Below are 15,192 nucleotides of genomic sequence, written 5' to 3'. Positions count from 1 at the left end.
TGGAAGTCTAAAATCAGGGTGTTAGCAGTGTTGGTTCCTTCTGGGAGTACTGGAAGAGAATCTGTTCCATGACTTTATAGCTTCTGGCAGTTGTCAACAATTATTTTATGTTCTTTGGCTTGTAAATGTATCACTTTACTCTGCCTTCATTCATATGGCATTCTCTCTCTGTGTTTCTGTCTTCTCCCCTCTTCTTATAAGGAGACCAGTAATACTGGATTTAAGGCCCACTCTACTCTATTATGACCTCATCTTAACTTACTATATCTATAATAACCCTAATTGCAAATAAGGTCACATTCTGAGGTACTAGGAGTTAGGACTTAAACATATATATAGAGAGAGAGAGAGAGAGAGAGAGAGAGAGAGAAGTCATTCTTTCTCCATTATCCCCACTTGGGAAGAAGTGGTTTATTAACCTGTCATTAATCATTTGCTTCTCAACAATGAAAGAATGATCTTTCTAGAGAGCAGAGCTAGAAAAACCAGACTTGTTGACCAAGGAACAACATTTCACTTCTAGACTGAGGTGTCTTTGCCTTCTCTGTCGTACAAGATATGATGAGTTATGTACCAGCAACTGTTGCATGTTGTATCCCTTCCACAATGGCAGGTTAGCAAGGAAATGTGTATTGGATGTTTTGGTATTTATTAAACTTACTACTTATTTAGCATTAGTTCTCTGGGCCAAGAAGAGTTAGAGATGGGTCTGACCAGACTGTGCACTGAGCAGGTATTTTGGACTTACAGCTATATGCAATAAGGGTGAATGAGACTAAGTGTTCCTACTTTGGGAAAGAAGAAGATACTGTGTTTTCTATGGGACATAGCATAAGTTTATTATGTAAAATGATTGGATGAGAAGATGGGGTAGACAGATAACATTTCCTAGGTTGTCTATTTGCTGTCAAACATGAATTCACCCTATTTCTGGTACCACCATTTGGAGATTCATTCAGAGATGCTCTACCGGAGGGAAACTGAGAGAAATAAGCATATTCCATCCCCTTGGCTATGGCCATTTGTAGGCAAGTTCAGAAATTTTTATGTGACATAATCAGAATTAGTAACATGCTGGGACTTCCCAGAATCTCTTGTTCTTTTTCCATTGGATTTGATTGGGAAACAACCCGTGTCTGGAGTTAGAACAACCACCTCAAAGAGAAGGCATGAAATCTGACCGTAGAGGAGCATGATGAACAAACGGAATCAAACAGAAAGAGTCTAGGTCAAGTGACATCGTTCGGTCCCCAGTTAAGATGCAGTAGAAGCCAAAAAGTGGATTATTTTTTTTAATGTTTTTATTGAACTATAGTTGACACACAATGTTGCTTTAAAGTGTACAACATAGTGATTCAACAAGTCTATAAATTATGCTGTGCTCACCACAAGCATTGGCACCATGTGTCACTATACGATGCTATTACAGTACAATTGGCTACATTTCCTATGCTGTACCAACCCTTTTATCCCTGTGATTTACTCATTCCATAACTGGAAACTAGTATCTCCCACTCCCCTTTACCCATCAAATAATTGATTTTTTTAGATACATTAAACACTTTCCTTTTATTCTTAAACCCTTTTGATTCAGTTTCCTGTCACATGGGATTAAATAAAACCTACTGACACATAATTTTTTTATTATGTTCAATTAGCCAGCATATAGTACATCATTAGTTTTTGACGTAGTGTTCAACAATTCATTAGTTGCATATAACACGACACATACTTTTTAAGCATTTAAATTTTCAATGCTTTGTAATGCAAGAAAAACTTTTTTAAAGCAACATATTGTTTTCCTGAAGTCAGTCTGACATTAATGAAAGACAGATTGGGACTGATAAAATTGTACAACAGGAGGCAATATCAGGAATTTTTTTCATATTTTCTGGGTTTTGTATCCTCTTTCAAAAAATCTGCAAGAAATAAGCCTAATTAATGTGCTTTTTAAAATCCTACATGATGCTTCTGGCTTAGCTACCTTTCTTGTCCTCACCCATTTCACTCCATCTCAACCAGCCTCCTTGCTGAGCTCCCACCTCAGAGCCTTTGTGCATCCCATTCTCTGCCTAGAATACTCTTCTTTCAGATAGCCATATGGGCTCCTAAATTCATTTAGGTTTCTTCTCAAAATTGAACATCAAATGCAATGAAAAAGAAAGCATAAGGGTAAAGAGCTGAGAAGAAGGTAACAATTGGTTATAGGTCAGAACATTCATAATAAATGGAAAATCAATACTTGAAAGAATTATTAAAAATTTAAAAGGGAACTAAAATTATCACGGAGGCCATGTCTTCAAGTCCATTGTTTAGGGCACTGCCATCCTAGAATGGATGTATTTAGTGTCCACAACATACAAGGGTAACTGAGGCAGGCTGTGGAGATCTCAGGGAGTGAAGTAAGGGTATGATTCCATAAAATACGTTCTTTTAGTTTTTTTCTCCTGTGTGCGGTGCTCTCTTCTTTTTGATATGTTTTCTTTTCATAATTATTTCTTTTTCCTTAGTTAATTCCCTTCGTAGAGGTTTATATATGGGATCACATCTAGGAGCACTCCTCTGAAGGCCTTTAAAAATCTCGAATAGTAGACTATAGCCAAGAGGTAGCTCAGAGGACGGAGTCGAGGGTGAGGTAAACAACATTTTACTTGTTACCTTAATGCATAGTTGGAATAATGAGACATTGAAATGTAGCCTGAGGGCGCCTGGGTGGCTCAGTTGGTTAAGCGACTGCCTTCGGCTCAGGTCATGATCCTGGAGTCCCAGGATCGAGTCCCGCATCGGGCTCCCTGCTCAGCGGGGGGTCTGCTTCTCCCTCTGACCCTCTTCCCTCTCGTGCTGTCTCTCATTCTCTCTCTCAAATAAATAAATAAAATTAAAAAAAAAAAAAAAAAAGAAATGTAGCCTGAATTTCCATGCAGGGGCAAGTGGGAAAGGAGCAGCCAGTCTCTCTTCATGTCTTCAGGCAGAGAAAGGCCATGCACACATAGTACAGGGCTAGGACGTGGGATGGGCAACAGAGGTAGTCCTTAACATACGCAGACACATTTTAAGGATAGATTTTTTTTTTTCCCTTTTGTAGTCACCACTGCTCCTGGTATGAATTGGATCAAGGATGTACAGGAGCCAGAGAGAACTTTGAATTAACTCAACAAGCAGGAACCCAGGTACCTTTGTGGTGACTTAACAAGTTTACCTGATTAAAGGTTTGGTGAAAACAGAAGTTGAGTCAATCAAGACACAGTTGTTGAGTGGAGGAATATTTAGTCATTCATCTGCAGAGTCTATTGTATTTTCCAGTCTCAGAAACCCTAGAATATAGGATGACTGTGCTGTTGCTAACATTAAAAACTGTGCTACTCGTGGGGGCCTGGGTGGCTCAGTCGGTTAAGCATCTGCCTTTGGCTCAGGTCCTGGTCCCAGGGTCCTGGGATCAAGTCCTGTGTTGGGCTCCCTGCTCAGCGGGGAGTCTGCTTCTCCCTCCTGCTCTGCCCCTCCATACCCCCACTTGTGCTCTCTCTTTCTGTCTCAAATAAATAAATAAAATCTTAAAAAAAAAAAAGAACTGTGCTACTGGTATTTCCTTGTAGCCTTGTAAACCCCATCATTGAAGACACATGAGCATTTGTGCATGTGAGCATACATGAGACCCTAAACAGCCTGATGAGTACTAGTATTGAAAATGTATTCAGGGGTTGCCTGGGTGGCTCAGTCGGTTAAGCATCTGCCTTTGGCTCAGGTCATGATCCCAGGTCCCCGAGTCGGGCTCCCTGCTCTAGGGGAGCCTGCTTCTCCCTCTCCTCCCTGCTCATGGCACTCTCTCACTCTCTCTCTCAAATAAATAAAATCTTTAAAAAAAAATGTATTCAGTAACAATTTGTAATGGGCCAGGATCCTTTAAGTTTATGTACTTCAGAAACCTGGGTGATCAGATGGAATTTAAATAATTCGTTCGTTTCCATCTATAATCCCGTATTTTTTATTCAGGAAGTTATTTTCTAAATATATTTAAATTAAGAAAATATTTATTTACATGCTAATAATTATCATTTATTGCCAGAAATTATTCTAGGAGTCTAAGTACACTTTCTCATTTGATCCTCACATCTAAAGGGATCAAACTGTAATTTCCATTTTAAAAATGATAAAATTTAGAGTGGTTAGGTAAAATATCCAAGGACATGCTTAATGGAAAATTTGGGATTTGAACTAAGATGTATCTGACTTTGAAATCTGTTCATTCCACTAGGCTATTCTTCATTACATGTTGCCAGTTTATTCATGAGCACTAATTTTTTTAAACAAATATTTATTTGCATAATAATAGCTATCATATATTGAGCATCGACTACATGCTTGGTATTGTGGGAAGCTAATGTTCTTGTCAGCTTTACTTAATAGTGTAAAAACAGATATGTAAAGGATAATTGTAATAGTATCTGAAAGAGTACATATATTTACACAGTTGATCCCAGCAGGCTCATGATTTGAGTGGCATGAGGAAATTGAGGCTTATCAAGGAAGAGCAGATTCAAGTAACTCATTACATATTTACTCTTTCACATGTTTATTGGATGGAATGACAGGTAGCAGGGCATATATTTTTACACTATTTCTCTTTCTCTCCTCAAGCATGCAATTTAATTCAAGTAGTTTCAGTGTGACTAGAATGGAATTCCAGTGTACCACAAACATGCAACAATAAGTGTTGAATATATCCCTCTGCACTGAAGACTCACTTTTTAGCACAATGCCCATAGCACTCTTGTATGATGGAGTGGGAACTTCTCTTTATACACTATGTCATTTAAATCCTCAGAACATCCCTATTATGGAAGTAGGCATTCATTCCATTTTATAGATGAAGGACGCAGGGTGCAGAGAATTGGCACTTGCCCAAATGTGCATCCATACAGTGAACCAATTTTACAAAAGGAGCAGGTTAGATATAAGTAAAGAAGTTTATGAATCAGCTGAGTGTCTTCTCTAGTTAGTTATGAGTTCCCTGGTATAGTGATGGTGGTAGGCTGAATGATGGCCTTCAAAAGATGTCCATATCCTAACCTTGGGAATCTTTAAATGTTACCTTATATGGCAAAGGGCTCTTAAATTAAGGATCTTTAGATGGAGGTTTATCCTAGATTATCTGGTTGGACCCAATGTAATCAGAAGGGCCCTTACAAGAGGGAGACAGGAATGTCAGAAACAGAAAGGAGATTAGCAATGGAAGCAGAGGTTGTGATGTGTTATGGAATGCGGGAAGGAACCACAAGCCATCTCTGGGCAGATCAACCTCTGAAACACTTTGATAATGGGAATTTAAGAGTTGCAGGACTGTATAAACTTTCTTTTTTTGCCTTTTCATTTCTTAATTCCTGTCTCTTGTTGCATGCAGGGTCTATGTTCTTGGATAACATACTAAAATGATGTTTTTCTTCATAGTCAAGTTCTATATAAACTCATGTAGATAAATTAAAACACCTTTTAGTCGTTAGCTACTTCAACATAAATAAAAAGATGGGATTATGGTTCATTTTAATGAGTCAGTAGATAAAATCACTTAAGCTCAGTTTGTTCTAGTGGCTGAATAAGCAATGTTTCTTGGCTATTGCTGTAGTTAGGCTACCAGCTTATACTAATGAGCAATTTTAAGAATAAGAAATTTGGGAAGTTATTCGGCTGGGGTTTTTAAAAACAAGATGTCATGTTACTGCTTGTTAAAAGTTCCTCCATGAGAAATTCAAAGATACACAATATTATTAACTGTGTCTTGGCAGCTCATTTTCTTTTATAAACAGTCAAAAAAGCAGCTCTGGTTTATTTAATTCCAAGAAAAGAAGAATTGGAACCATTTCGCCTGCTTAATATCAAAACCTACCTGACCCAGAGAAGAATCAGGAGGAATTTCAGAGAACACTTTATTTTAGTTACATCATCCCATATACAAACTCTGACCGCAAATAAAATAGAATTGTTTTAAAAGCCCTAATGCAAATTTTATAAGGTTCATTTTTTTTCTATTATTTCTCCCCTTAGTGCTCTTTCTCTGATTTCTTTTTTCCCTACCACCCTTTAGAGATTTCCAAGAATTAATCCCTTGTACTTTGTTCCTTTCCCTTAACATTTATCTTTTTCAGAAGGTACTCCATTCTCGTTATGAATTTCTAATTTTGTATGGATTTATTGCTAAATGTTTAAATCCCAAACTCTTGGTGATTGCATGTAGATCAATCATGCTCATGGGAAATGCTAAACTGTTATCTTTCTTTCCAGAAAATGATACCTCTCAAAAATATATTCATGCACTCATGCTCCATCGTATCATTACCTATATATCACTCATGTGGATATTTTACCAGGACCTTTAGACTTCATAAAAGTGATCAAGCTCAGGTCACTTCTGAAACTACTCACCATGCCTGTCTTAACTTTTCTTCGTTCCACTTCAGCTATTCTTTTTGGGCGCTGAAGAATTGGGCCACTTGGCAGGTAAATTTTGAGTAGCGATCAGTAACATGAGAAGATAATGAAAATTATGATTTTAGAAGATTGCTCTGGCTGTAGTGTACACAGTGGGCTGGAACATAACCTGAAAGATGAGTGTAATTCTTCAGTGCATTTAGGAAAGAAGGAGGAAAGGAAAATGTGGGTCATCATTACAAGTTAGGATCTGATAATGACTTTCTATGTTATCTCTTCCAGAGAACAATCATATTTAAAATGGCCCAAAACTGAAGAAAATGAAGGAGGAAGAAAGGAAATACTTAACAATGGAATGCATGCAACTTGGTGTGTGGTATTCAATACATATTTTCTGGTTAGATTAGTGGCTGACAGGTCAGATTAATGGTGAAAATTTAAGTCATCTTGAAGAGCTGGTAGGGGACATATTTTTTTTCTGAAAGTGGCTTTCTCAGCACATCTCCATTTGCATTGTCCACCTGGCAACCCGATTTATTTCTGGATATGGCCCCCCGTCTCTTATCTTCCCTGACTAATCACATTTTACTCCTGTCAGTCTTCTATGTCATTTTAATATTGTGTGCTGCTTGATAATTGTCATGTAGTAATTCTACATGGTTTCACTTGTATTTATCCAGACTCCCAGGGAGTATTTAGACTCCTTAATGTCAGAGACCAGATTTTCTGAAGTATCTCACAATAGCTAACAGAGCGCTCTGCATAGTGGAGATCTAAACATGCTTGGTGCCTTATTCTGGAGTACTAATTAAATATGTTAACAAATATCACGTTAGTATAGAAAATATCAGCGTATTCTGTTATAGGAATTTCATTTTGAGTATGGTAAGTTGTTTTGTTTTAATCTATTCTGTTTTTTTTTTTTTAAAGATTTTATTTATTTGACAGAAAGAGAGAGCATGCATAGTAGGGGGAGCAGCACAGGGAGAGGGAGAAGCAGGTTTCCCGCCAAGCAGGGAGCCCGATGCGGGGCTGACCTGAGCCGAGGGCTCATGATCATGACCTGAGCCGAAGGCAGATGCTTAACGACTGAGCCACCCAGGCGCCCCATCTATTCTGTTTTCATATTTAATTCATAACATTTCTCACTTTAGAGGAAAATTGCCTTTAGTTTCCAGGAAACCAGCATTTCCAGAAAATGAATCATTTATTCCTTTGTTTCCCATTATCCCATCTCTTCTCATGATGTAAATTTCCAGATTTTGATGTATTTTTTTCAATTTTGGTTTATGAATCTTTATATTTGGTTGTATTCAGACACAAAAGTCCTAAAATTGAAATATATTTAGTACATGTCACAAACAGCTTTATAAGTCACTTCTTAAAGCCTTGATAAGAATATTTGATCATCTGGAATTTAGCTATGACTAGTATGGACTCTAAGACCTAGAAAAAAATAATTTGTGACCAGAGATACTGCATATTATTTTTTAAATTTACATAAGATTAATTCTTTGATATTATTAAAGCATTTTTAATATTTTCTAGTTTTATTGAGATTTAATTGAGATGTAACATTGTATTAGTTTAAGGTATACAACATAATAATTTGATATAAGTATATATTGTGAAAGATTACCACAATAAGTTTAGTTAACATCCATCATTTGATATCATTACAAAATTTTTTTCCTGTGATGAGAAATTTTAAGATCTACTCTCTTAGCAACTTTCAAATAAACAGTACAGTATTGTTAACTATAGTCAACATACCGTACATTACATTCCCAGTCCTTGCTTGTCTTATAACTGGAAGTTTCTTTTTAATTTTAGAATTTATTTGTCATGAAGATAGCTGTTTGTCTTCTTGTGAGTAAAAACTTGGTGGCCAGTTATTGACTCCTAGACTTGTCATATGAAATATTGAAAAATTTTAATTACTTATCCTCTCTATGATAGAAAATATTTTCATCAAGATAATTTTTATTTTAACACAGTTGAAATGCTAAAGAAATACTTAGATTATAAAATCTATTGAAGTTTGTGTTAGTTTTCTATGGCTGCCATAACAAATCACTGCCAACTTAATGACATAAAATAGCAGAAATTTATTATCTTATAGTTCTGTGGATCACAAGTCAGACACATAATTCACTGGGCTAAAATCAAGGTATTGGCTAGGACTCTGTTCCTTTCTGGAAGTTCTAGGGAAGAATTTGTTTCTTTGCCTTTTCCAGATTTTAGAGGCCACCAGCATTCTTTGTCTTGTGCTCCTCGTCTTCCATCTCCAAAGCCAGCAGTAGGCCAAGTCCTTCTTATGCTACATCTCACCGATCATTTGTCTGTTGCATTTCTCTCTCTGATCACAGCCAGGAATGGTTTTCCATTGTGAAGGACTAGTGTGATTAGATTGGGCCCAAAACTCTACAAGACACCAGCATAATTTCCACATACAAAAAATTTAAAATTATACCTTAGTGTACTAAAAAGCCTCTGCCTTCAGTCTGTATCAGGCACCAAGAAGATAGTAAATTCAGCCTCAAACCAGATCCCTTTCCTTGAAGTGTTTAAAGCCTCTCTTATCTGTAACTACCTTTTAATCATTTTTCCTTGCAAATAACTGAGAAGACAAAGTACATTATTAAAGATAATGAGGTGGAAAATCTGGAATAAACGAAAGATTGTTTCTCTATGCCCAGAGGAAATTTTCAGGGTATAAATGTGGCTATTAATTGAAGGTGTTAAAAGAATAAGAATGCATGAATTCTCATTTATTTTAACCACTATGGGAAGTGGTTAAATATGCAGTATTATTTATTTAGGTAGAGTTTTATGCATGTGCAGAGCTCCTCTCTTTTCCTCCCACTGAAATTTTCAGTATAAATTATTTGAAAAATTATTCCAACATTGATTCTGTCTGTTGCTGTGCTCAATTTAGAATGGGGAAAAAAGCTTTAAGCAAGAGAATTACTTTAGTAACTCCATGATGGTATCAGTGGAGAGACAGAGAAACAGAGAGAGAGGGAGAGAGAGAAGGAAGTAAATAGATATACAGATATATTAGAGGCTGAATTAAGGGGTATTTGGCTTGAAAAATGATTGAAACAGGTTTTAACATTTATAATTTTCCTTTTGCTGTTCATTTCAGATTTAGAACTTAAACGTATTTGATTTTAATGAAGGACTAGCACATACATTGTTCCAGGTTTTTTCTGCTGGGTTTGAGATCCTTGAGCACCTCAAGCAAATGCCAAATCATGATACTATACATTTGACCCCTGATCATTGTCTCTAGTAGAAGTTTGCCTGTGGTTCTGAAGGTAGACTTAGGCTAAGAGCCCAAAAACACCAAAGGGAAAGAGAGAATAGAGTCTGGAAGAAACCAGGTAAAGTGTCAGTTCATAACCTCAACACTTTGTGACACTCAGAAGTTTAGCTCAACTGTAAATTTTACTCTTGTTTCTCCTGGTACAGATCTAATCCTTTCAACATCCACAGGGGTGCTCAGTGGAGAACTTTGAGCAACCACCACTAGTAGAAATGTCTTTACAATGTGGAAGGCAGGTAGAGTAGAATAGGAATAGGTGACTTCAAAGATGAAACTTTAGATTCTGGTCCTTCTTCATGTTTCTGACGTCATCCCTCTTCTGCCAGTGCCTCTTCAAATTGCTCACTCATATTATATACCATATAATACATTCATACTCTATAGGATATATTTACTATGTGTACTATACACATCCTATATAAAAACAGTAAAAGTAATGGTGTTATAAAATGTAGAACTCTGGGCGCCTGGGTGGCTCAGTTGGTTAAGCGACTGCCTTCGGCTCAGGTCATGATCCTGGAGTTCCAGGATCGAGTCCTGCATCGGGCTCCCTGCTCGGCAGGGGGTCTGCTTCTCCCTCTGACCCTCCCCCCTCTCATGTGCTCTCTCTCTCTCATTCTCTCTCTCAAAATAAATAAAATCTTTAAAAAAAATAAAATAAAAATAAAATGTAGAACTCTTCAGGAGTACAAAATATTATGATGGGTAGCCATATTTAATGTAATAACTACCATAGAGCACCATGTTTGTGTGAGGTATTAGATTAAGCACTTAATATTACCCACTTCAATCTTCATGAAAACCTTATCTTAAGCATTAGTTGTCCTCACTTTACAAAGAGGGAAGCGAAGGCAACTTTTTCTAAGTCACACAGCTAATAGGTGGCAGAACCCAAATTGAATCCAGGTTTACTTAACTCAAATCTTTTTTTTTTTTTTTTTACACATTAATCAGTGTGGTACCATTGAATAATTAAACTCCCCATACCATATTATTCCAAGTTTCATTTCTAAGTCAACTGGAACACTTCCTAAGTTCTAATTTTTTTGTCACTGTAGTCTTTCCAGTTTACTCTTTGGTCGATACTGAAATTTTAGTTCAAAATCATTTGATGTGAGCAAACTTCTAGGTTTTTTTTTTCTGAGAAAAAGAGAGAAGAAAACTTTCAGTTAAATATTATAGATGAATTCATGCTTGCCCTTTTTTCTTTCAAAACTATGTAAACAAATAGCAATGTATAAAATAGAAGGGGCAAAATGGATGGGAGATGATAGTACATAAAAGATGTCAACAAATTTTTGAAGAGGGAAAACTGATGGATAAACAGGTAACTGATTTAAGCAAAGAAGAAAAAGTGGAAATCTAAGTTTTTGTAGAGAGAGGTGTCAATGACACAAGAGGATAAGTGTCGGAGAACCATAAAGATTCGAGAATCTGAAGCATTAGGTACCCAGGAAGGTAGAAAGATTGTTTGAAAATCTGTTTAAGAAGCGGTTAGGCAGGGCCACCTGGGTGGCTCAGTTAGGTGTCTGACTCTTGATTTCAGCTCAGGCCATGATCTTAGGGTCTTGAGATCAAGCCCGGCATTGGGCTTCATGCTGGGTGTGGAGCCTGCTTAAGATTCTCTCTCTCCCTCTCTCTTCCCTCCAACTCCCTCTCTCTGTCTCTCAAAAACAAAACAAAACAAAACAAAAAACAGTTAGGCATCTTAATTCCATCCTTACCTTTTGCTAGTATCTACTTCCCTGCATCCTGGTAGTATAAAAGAAATTTGTTTTCTGAGGAAATTGAGTCAGACAGGCACTAGACTTAGAGACATATACTGAAGACTTGATTAGTTGAAAGTATACAGAGTAAACTAGGAAACCCCAATCCTCTTCCCATATTCAGCTTTGAGAATACTGAGAGCTAAGCCTATGCTAGCCATCAAATGCATTCCTTAGTAAAAGATTGAAGCAAACCAGTCTAAAAGGAAAATTCTACAAATTCTGTAATTTGGAGGTCCTAAAATAAGCATCTGTGTCCCCATCCAATCGCCACACAATTTTAACCCCCCAATCCACACATCTCACCTCTGAACATGCAGTGTCTAGTCAGCATTTTAGTGCCCCATTCTTCAATATAAGTGAAGAGCCAAGAAGGAGGAAGACGCATGGTTTTCCATGACCCTTTAGTGCATGCATATCATGTTCCTGTATTTCAAAATGAGGTCATGCATAGCATTTATTTTACCAAAGTCTCAAAGAAAACAAAATACCATTAAGCATACCTGCTTCAGATTGACTGCCTGCCTGAAAGTTGATTATCTGTCTCATTCTCCACTACCTTCTTCCACTAACCACCACCCACTGTCAAGCTGACTCTTCTTCCTTTGGTGAGTACAATAAATGTTTATTACCTTAAATTTCACCTACAAACCATATATATTTATTTTCAGATTGTTATAGTTTAGTTATATAAACAATAATTTGCTCAACTGATATATTTTTCTGTGAAAATCATTTGGGTATTTTGCATTGGGAAAGAAATATGTCAAAATTTTTTCCCTTTAAAATTAATGGACCTATTTTTTTCTTTTAACAACTTTTTAATTAGGAGCAGTGTTCTCAGAAATAAACTAAAACTGTTACTTGAGAGGGATAAGTGTATAATAAAGATATTTTCAGGTACCCAAGATCTTTCCTCTGAAAAACAACAACAACAACAACAACAAAACCCTTTTCAGGAGACTGCTATGCTCCAGAAAATAATGAGTATGAAAACAAAGAAATATGGGATTCAAGAAATGGTGTTGCAACCCGGGAAGAGTGAAAGGAATTCCCAGATGAGGTTGGGAAGAAAGTTCTAGAATTGCTGTGGGGGAAGCCTGGCTAGCAGCTAGTCCCAGTTAGAAGCAGCCTCCAATGCTGGTCTAGTAGTGTAGGTAGTGTTACTTAGAAAATGATGCCTCTTGTCCTAGCCAGATTTTGATGGCCCTCCCTAGCTGACTTGATTTCTGGCTGGGTGTAGACCCATGAGCTCTTCCATGTCCTCTGATTCTCAAACCCTAGCCTCTGCCAGGGATCATTGTGCTTCTTCCTATAAGCCCTACAGCTGATCTCCCTATTCTCAATACTCATTCACATCATTTAATTCTTGAAAGCAGCTTGGCGAAGTTAAGCACTAAGGCCCCTCTTTCCTATCTCATAGAACATCAAGGAGTATGGCTAAGCCCCAGGTTAGCACAAGAGCATCACATAAGGTGAACTCTTCCTACATCTTAAATAGGATATTGGAGAACTGTCACACTATCTCTCCATGTTACCTTCACTTTTCTAAATTACCCTTTCCTCTCTCTGAAAATAAACTGGGAAGGGGGAGTGAAGGTTGTCATACATTCACCTCATGCTTTTTTTTTCTTTCTGTCTCTTCCTATTCTCCCCTGGGACCAGAAAATGGGCTTTTTGTTTGTTTTCCTTTCTGTGCATCATATGTCCCTTCTGCCACTGAGCAGAAGCAAGCTTGGCTACTTTTCTGTCATAGGTTAAAAAGTATCTCTGTACTATAGGAGAGCCGTGAGATGGGTCCTTCAAACCCTTGCTATTTGAATGGAGGAAATGAAGTAATCTGAACAGTCTTCTCTCTAGCTCTCTGTAGCCTTGCTCCTTGGTTACTACAGAGCTCTATTTTGCATATTAGTAGCTGAATCTAACCTCTTCACTTCTTGTATTTCTCTAGTAACAAGTTCTTATCTCTTTCCTGTTAAATATATATTTCAAGGTGACTTGGAAAAAGAAAGGAAAAGAGAAAAACACATTAATAATTTAAAAATTGTCACCCGATATCATTGACTTCTATAAATTCTTCAAAAAGAATTTCTAAAGATTCTATAACACACACAGAAAATGCATATTTCGAATTTTTAAAAAAGTGCTTAAGTTCTTTTTGCCAGCAACATAAACATTTTAAAGAAGAAAATAAGGATAAGATAAGGCTATGTGAGAAAGAATAGAAATATGGAGGGATTTTAAAAATAATATTCATTTTCTAGTTTGTCTATATAACATATAAGGAGAAATATATACCAGCTTGAATAACACAAATTCAATGTATATGTGAGGGGTGCTTGTCTGGCTTAGACAGGAATGAGGCACTTTGGAAGATCAGTTGCGCAGTTAGTTTGACTGCCCAAGTTATCCTGCGTTATAGTATCAGGTTAATAAATGTTAAGACCACCAGACTTAATTATATGTAATAATAATAATAACAACAGCTACCATTAAGTGAAAATCTATTCTGTGCTATACGTTTTATATGCGTATATAATTAACTTCTTACTTTAACATTTCTAGGTAAGTAGGTGTTACTTCCATTTTTTGAATGAGGAAATTACAACTCAAAGAGGTTACATCATAGCACAAATTTCCACTGTTAGGTTCTGGTATGGAATTTAAGTCTTCTTTTCTTGGATAAACTCCAGAGACTGTGCTGTTCCTTTTTTTTTTTTTTTTAAGATTTTATTTATTTGAGAGAGAGCACAAGCAGGTGGAGGGGTAGAGGGAGAGGGAGAAGGTGACTCCCCACTGAGCAGGGAGCCTGTCGTGGGGCTTGATCCCAGGACCCTGGGATCATGATCTGCGCTGAAGGCAGATACTTAATAGACTGAGCCACCCAGGCGCCCCAGTGCTATTCCTTTTATATACTAGAAAGCACCCTGTGAACTGGGAACACTGCCTTTTCTTCCTCTGCGAACACTCACAGCTTCACCGTTATTAGTAAGCCCATGTATCTGAAAATACTTCAAATTCTGAAGGTAACTTAATCAAGTATACTAACTATAATTTACTGATATTGATGAGAACTAAGCATCAGGGATTGTTACTGAGAAAACATGAACAGTTACCCAAAGAAGTGAAGTCCAGGTTAGGCTGCATAGTGTTGGGTCAAGGTTCCAGGGAAAGGTCCGTGTGGCTGGAAGAGGAGTTTTAGAGTTAGATTTATAAGCCTGAACGTCATATGATGCTCAAGATTCCACAGCGAGGAAGCAGATGAAGTAATTGGTGTCTTTATTGGTGCCATGGCAATGACATGAATGTGGCCTCTTCCCCTTTATTTCCTCTCCCCCATTGCCGTATATTCCAGGGCTGTAGCAGATGGAAGAACTTTCACTTGAAATGTGGGAGTCAAGGGAGAATGGCCATCAACTAACACTTACGTAACATTAAGTAAAAGAAGGCCCTGTTTTTAAAAACCTTTGCAGCTATGCCACCCCGTAAAACTTCTCAATGTGCTCCCCTTACATGTGATAACCTGGACTCTCAATATTTTCCTGGCTCCTTTTCCTTCTTTCTTTCTCCTCACCTTTTTTCCTCATCTCCCGCAGTAGGAATGTGCCATTCACTCCATCCTATTCCAATTTCTTCTCATTCTATCATGTAGAGCAATTTAGGTTTCTTCAGACC

The sequence above is a fragment of the Neomonachus schauinslandi genome, chromosome 5 (assembly GCF_002201575.2).
Source record: "Neomonachus schauinslandi chromosome 5, ASM220157v2, whole genome shotgun sequence".
Taxonomy (NCBI): domain Eukaryota; kingdom Metazoa; phylum Chordata; class Mammalia; order Carnivora; family Phocidae; genus Neomonachus; species Neomonachus schauinslandi.
Note: the sequence above shows the minus strand (reverse complement) of the source record.